We start from the raw sequence: 7,129 nt of genomic DNA, 5'->3' as shown, positions 1-7,129 counted from the left end.
ATACCTTAGTGAACTGGGGCGAGTGTGAGCTGTGCTGTGCTCTCACAGACAGCATTTGGGGAAATTCTGCTGTTTCCTCTTCTGGTGGTAACTGGTATTTTTTAAAAAAAACAAAAGCTGTCTGCATTTTTCCTATCAGGAGTGCCTGTGAGGTGAAAGTATGCAATGGAGATATTTCATTGAACCCCGTCCTTCTTGTTTGTGATGTATTTTTTGCCCCTGTGTTGGGTTTCTACTGTTCTTGACATTAAATCCGAAGACTGCAGTAACAGGTTGCACTTCAGACTTATCAAAGTGCTTTTAATAGAAGCTTTTATAGCTCTTAACCAAATCTGCAAAAGCATCCGTAAGCTTGAAACCCCCATTTCTGTAGTGGGAGCTGGACAGTTCTGTCTGATTTGAAAGAAGAGTGTCAGTAAAGAATTTTAAAAGGGTGATGTGTGTGTTTGTTCTCATATGAATCATACTCAGTATGTTGACCCAGAAAGTCATGTTCTTGTCCCAAGATGACAGGCAAAATAAAATATTTACATAAAATCCTGTTGGAATGTCTTGTAAAGAAATACTTCTCCAAAACAAGTTATATTGTAGAGTGACTCTTGGTATTTGCATTGTGGTGGCTCTGTGACTCTCACTAATAGCAAAGTCCTCTGAAGAGACCTGCTGTAAAATGTTGAACATTGGTGTTGATGTTTAGGCTTTCTGCAGCCTCCAGCCCTTCTGATTGCTGCCTTGCTGTACTGTTAGAACCTCAGTTTCCCTTGTCTAAGGCCTCTAGTGCTTTGCATACATTCTTGAAGGCGACAGTGAAGAAACCATGATTTGATTTGCCTCAGCTGGCTCCAGTGGGCTACACGAGCTCCAAGGCTGACCTCCAATAACCAAGGTAGCCCAGGTCTTTCCAGGAACCAAATGCTACAGTCTGAAATGAATCAGACTGTGTATGTGTCTCCTCTCTAGTGCCTCCAGTCAAGACAAGGAGGTGGTGGTACAGAAATGCTCTGCAGGGAGTTGGGAAGTGAAGAAAAACTGTCTAGAGCTATCCAACTTTTGCACCCATAGCAGCCACATGGACAGATTTGGAATAACCTTCATGATCATGATACTTTGATCTGCCCTTCTGAGAGTACAGTGTTTCATGTCTGACTGCTGTGATCCAGCCTCTTCTGGCTGATCTTAATAGTATAAGACAAGTAAAAAGAAGGGCATTTCACTTGCTTTTGTAGCACCCAAACCAGAACTGGAAGCCATATTCTGCCTCTGCTGCCTGCCTTCAAGAGCATTGCACAATTAAAAAGGTTTTGTTACCCCTTGAGCACAGAGAAACATGTTCTGAAGTACTGGGCTGTACCAGCAGATGTGTGGGGCTGTTTTGTAAAGCTGAACTGAGATCTTTGTGTGTTTGGGAATGCAGATGTTGGTTCTGCATTTAAGGATTCAGAGTGGGATCCCTTTCTTGCTCTGCAGGGCCCTTTTCTCTTATTTTTCTTTAAATTTGCTCACACTGAAGCTCTGGTGTTCCTGGGTGTCCAGTGTCCACATACAGGTGAGTGTGGAAGTGGTGAGCTTGCTGCTGGAAGCAGAGCTTGGCAGAAAGGATTTACTCTGTTTTAGGTAGAAAACAGCCTGGGTGGTGACAGTGAGCTCTGACTTGAATCTGAGGAACTTCCCCTGGTGCCACAGGACAGAGATGGCTTTGAGAGCTGGGAGTTGACTGTCCATAGTGAAAAGGACGGTTCTGGGTGCAGGTGGGGAGATCTGCAGTTGATCTCTGCAGCTGCTTATTCTGCACATTGTGGAAGGGCCTATTCTTAAACACAGTTTGTTCAACTGTTTTTGCTCCATTCCAAGGTTTTTCTTAGGGATAAGAGCACACACTGTGCAAAGTTTTAAGCTGTGTGTGCTGTGGGAGGAAGGATTTGCCTCACTGATGATTTAATTTCCCAACAGTAAGATCTTTATTTGCATATTATATGGAATAACGGGGCAAGGTGGTCCATTAGTAACTTTTTTTGGTTATGAGACATGAAACGGAGTAAAATTCTTTGAAACTTCATCTTAATTAAAGATAGTTGTTAGAGTAATGCATGTTCTCAGAGTAGATTTGAAGGGCAGGATGCTGGCCTTCTGTTTTGTGTCACAAAATGCCATTTGCCAAGCCAAGAGGGATCTACTGTTCCACTGGTGATATTTCAGACTTGACAAAGCACCTGACAGTGGAAGGAAAAATACATTTTAGTGACTATCTTTGTGATTCAGTATAAGAGGCAATCCTCCTGCATTCTGAAATGTCATTTTGGGTGTTTGCACCAAGGTCACTCCATCTACCAAAGAATTTTAAAGCTATGTATAAATAATGTCCTAACTTGCAAAACAGTACAAGAAATACATTTTTCTGTGTTTCCAGCTGCTGCATGGAACCACCAGCAGTAAAAATCCATGGAGAGAAATTTCAGAAAAAATCTTTATTTTTTTTTTATTGGAATCAGCATGAATGTATGATTCAATAAATATATTTTTATATACATTTAACAGCAGAAACTTTACATTCCATCTTCAAACTGCTGAAATAGAACTTCTGTTTTAAAATTTTTTACAAGCCAGAAAAATAATTTGTCACTGTGGCTGTGTGGTCATGCAAATTGTCTAAGTTACAGGTTTATGTCTTCATGATGTAAAAATACTGATTTGAAAGAAGCAATTGCTTTGCACTCTCACCAATGTAGCAAAATATCCTTAAATGGAGTGTAAGGCCATACCACTTCTGTGTATGTATAGATTTACACATATATATAAGTAAATTCATACAGAAAATATGGGGACATCCCTTTGTAAGGTGGGTAGGGAGAAGACATGTAAGTACTTCATTATTAAGCTGATTTATTCCTTTTGAAGAATTTTACATCTTCCATTTGAAACATGACTGCACTTTGTATTTTTTTATTTCTCACGTGCCTCCTTTGTTCCTGAAGGGAGAGTAGCATGGAAATTATACAGCACTGACTTTTCCATTCTTTATCAATTTGTGTAAATGAACCAGTAGAGGTACTCAGAGAGCACTTGCATTGCCCACTTCTTTCCTCCTTCTTACATTAACTCCAGGGATTCTTACTTTTAATATTTTTAATTATTTCCTGTGAGATGTGGATAGTTCAGCACCCACCTCGAAAAGAAAATGAAAACAGTTGCATATGCAGCTCTTTCATTTTTAAGATGTTTTGAAGATGCTCATGTGAAGTTAAAGGGAGATGAGTTGTGTCCTATTAAGAGCAGCTGCTTCTTTTTCCTATGCTGAAAAGTTTATCAAACTGGGCCACTTTAATGTCACTGCTTCTGAGATCTTGATAAGATTGAAGAAGGAAAACACTCTGACCTTGTTGCCGTCCTTTCCTCTTGATGAACAAGTGCAAGCACATGAAAACCCACAGGAATAACAGCTCAAATCTGGATTTAGTAGTTACAAAAGAACTCTGATAAAGGGGCTGTGGTGGATGTGTGTCTGTCCTAGCGCCGAGGTTTGGGTCTGTGTTAAACCCCTCATTGCTAGCCTGAGTGGAGGTGACTGGCATTGCCCTCCCAGGGGCCAGGGAGTGCTGGCAGAGGGATGGGACACCCTGTAACATCTCCCTGAGGCTGCTGAGCCAGCCCAGCCTTCGCCTGCCCTGCTGTAAACAGCATCAAGGCGCTGTTGTGTTTGGGAACAAATGAGCTTTAGGAAGCCAAGCTTTGGAAACAAAGATTTTCTTCATAGAAATGGCTTGCAGATGGGAGAGATACAGAAATTGAGGCAGCACAATGCCACTGCTTAATAGGCTTTTTTCAGAAGTTTTTGTGAGGTAATCTTCCTAGATACCAGATTTTGAGGGTTTGGCTAGTGAAGTAAATGCTGAGGGAAACTGAGATAATGTTTATCAACAACACATGGAAAATGCTATCTAGGTGCTGAACTGTTCCCACTTTTATTTGTTTTGTGTATTTTCAATTGGAAAGTATTCCTGCTCTGTGTGTTTGTGTCTCCCCTCCAAAACAAAACCAAATGTGCAATGGTTGTCCTGAAGAGAAATATCTTAATATTTTTATTTTTCTTCTAAATTCATTTACAAAACAATGTAAATGGGTGTGCGTTTATAGTTGGATGAGAGAAATTCCTGGGTCCTCCCCCCCTTTTTTATGTCACTTAAGTGTAAGTTTTTCATTACTCTTTAGTTGTAATATAATAAGCATGATATGCTGTACACTGTGGTGGAAGGTGACAGACAACACAGTCCATGAAATATCACTGTCCACGATGTTTAGCCTGCTCATGGCTGTGGTTTGATCTCGGGTGGGTGGTGACAAACAACTGCTTGGGACAGGCTTGTGCATCTTCAGGGTTCCCAGGCTGCTTCCAGAGTGGTGTCACCAATGCTGCAGGATGGCAAACTGCAACGAAATGCAGTGACCTTTGCATGTCAGGCCATTTTTGGGTGAAGTCCTTTGTGTGTTGCTTTGTCTTTGCATCTTTCAGTCTCTTAATCCACTGAAGTTTTGCTGTGTATCTCTCTCACACACACACACACACACACAAGTGTGAATGGCTTTTAGCAGTTCCTATTTCAGTTCTTTTGAAACAGTCAAACCTTTGCTGCAGCTTGATAAGTCCATGAAAGAAGAGATGAGCTCTGGTCACGATTAGTGCTGTTAGTACGTCATGACCAGATTGGAAACCACACAAACTTGTATTTTTGTGTAGGAATTCCATTCCACAGTAGGCTTGAGATGCTCCAGGTGGTGCATTTTTCAGGATCATTCATTACAGGTGCATGTGGAGAGGTGCCTTGACCTTTGTGCCTCGTGCACCTCTGGAGCTGCCGGTGTCCCCTGGCCCCTGCCCCGCTCACAGGGAGCACCAGGCTGGTTGCACAGTGAGAAGGAGCTCAGAGGCAGAATTCACAGGTCACTCTTCCCAGCAAGGGGAAGGTTAACTGCTTCCCTGCCTCTCAAATTCTCACATAACATCCCTGTTTGCATCTTAATGTTTGTTTCCCAAAAGTTACAATTTGAACGCTCCCAAAGCTGACAGACCCCCAGATTAACCTGCTGCTGTGACCTGATTTAAGGATGGATGTATCAATTATGGTTCTGAAATGTGTCTTTTAAAAGCCCTGTCAGGTTAAGGACACACTGATCAGGGCTGGAGGGCTGTGCATGGGGTGGGACATCAGTCTGGGTGTGGAGGTGCTTTTTGTACAATTCTCCACTCTGAGCAGGTTAACTTGGGGATTTGTCAGCTTGGCCCATGCTGTTTCTAAGATTATTTTCTCTTCTGATCTAACCCTGGAATTGGAAGAACGACAGTGTTTTGGACAAAAACATAGCAGATGTGAGAAGATTGGGATAGAAAGTACAAATTCAGTGTAGGATGAGCAGACTGTTTCAAAGCCCTGCTTCAGTTGTGTCCCTGGCCTAGATAAGCTCAAGGCAAAGGAACTTCTGCTCCCTTGTGCTAAGATTTTGTTGGGTCAGACTCTAGCTGAGCATCTCTTGTACAGCTGAGCTCCACTGCTGGGACCAAGGGGACTGACCACAGTCACTTAAAATGGTAAGGAGAGGATGTAACAATAGCCTAACTCATTAGTGTTTGTTGTTTTTTTTTAATTTTTTTTAAATTATTCTAATTATCCTGATCAAAAGTGGGATTGATGGCAAGTGGAGGCATGCATCTGACTTGCCAGGATAGTTACACTCCTGCCTGTGGAGGATGTACCTGTGTCCCACACGCAGCAGGATGCTTTCCCAGCACCTTTCTAACATAACAGAGGCTGCCCCCCTCCACTTCCTTTCCTTGCTGGTTTCTTGAGCCCTGTTTTTAGAGGTGGCACTGCCCATGCTGTGCCATGTCCCTTCCTTCATGGGACAAGTCCAACCTCCTGAATTCTTCTTCTAGCCCAATGAAGAAGCAGCAGTATTTAAAGCCTCGACTCCCAAGAAGACCATACTGCTTGCAGTGACTGCACTTAACTACAGCAAGGAGTGAGTACTACAGGTTCCTCTGCCTTATGTGATCCTTGATCTGCTCTTCCTTTCTCTTTCCAGATCCCTGCCCTCACACTACTCTTGCCTGGGGACCTGAACTCTTAGGACATTTCTGCTTTCTACCAGTGCAGCCCCAGCAGAGCAGAGCTGGCTGAGAAGCTGTGCTCACAACACGGCTGTGGCACACTGCAAGCTCCAGAGCTGGCCCTGCTCCTCAGGAACTCATTGTTTCTTCACCCCAGCACAAGTAACTGTGCTGAGGATGCTTCTGAAAATGTGTGAGTGCCTGCCCAGGAGAAGTGGCCAAGGCACCACCCTTGGCACAATCTTCAATATTGCATAGTTCTCGTTCTGTAAAGGTCAGTGCTTGGGATTAGGTGTCAGGTGAGAAACACTGGAGCCCAGGCCCCAATTCTGTTATCATTGTGGGTCATGCCCTGCTGATGTCTGCAGGGCTCTGCCAGGGCAATGCTGCTTTAGGCAGTTGCCAGGCCTCCACTGTGATTGTGGCTGTGATGGTGTCATCACTGCAAGGGTGGTTCAGGCTTGACCCTGGAGCTGTAATTTAGTACCCAAATTTTGTGGTGTGTTTAACCCAGGCCATCTGGCTCAACTGGTTTGTAGCCTAAAGCCTGATTTGTGTTTTTGTCAGACAGGTAACCCAGCAGTGCTGCAGTGTCACCAAGTGCCTGGATAAGGCAGATGTCCTCCCACAGACCCTCTGGGGAAGGGGATTTTTGGCTTGTTACAGTGCTAACAGTCCTGGGCCCAGCTCCCCAAAAGTTTTAGCAGCAAAAAACCACCTGTGAGCGCTGTGTCCCTCAGACCTGGCAGCTCTACCTGCCCATGCTTGTGCCACACTTGACTCATCTGCCACATCCTGCTCACAGCCTGGGCACGTGGTCACTGATGATACCTCATGCCCCAGTTTCCTGGATAGGTGAGGAGGGTGCCCTTGTTTGACTTAAGCTACTTACGCAATTCAAGTGGCAAATCTGTAAATAAAAGCTAAATTCAAGCTGTGCTGATGGCTTATTTATGCTGGTATAATCCTCTACCCAGGAAAACGTGGATGATTTCATGCTGGAAGCGCTGCCATACTTGACCCTCAGTC

The sequence above is a fragment of the Cyanistes caeruleus genome, chromosome 15, assembly GCF_971803275.1.
Source record: "Cyanistes caeruleus chromosome 15, bCyaCae1.hap1.1, whole genome shotgun sequence".
Taxonomy (NCBI): domain Eukaryota; kingdom Metazoa; phylum Chordata; class Aves; order Passeriformes; family Paridae; genus Cyanistes; species Cyanistes caeruleus.
Note: the sequence above shows the minus strand (reverse complement) of the source record.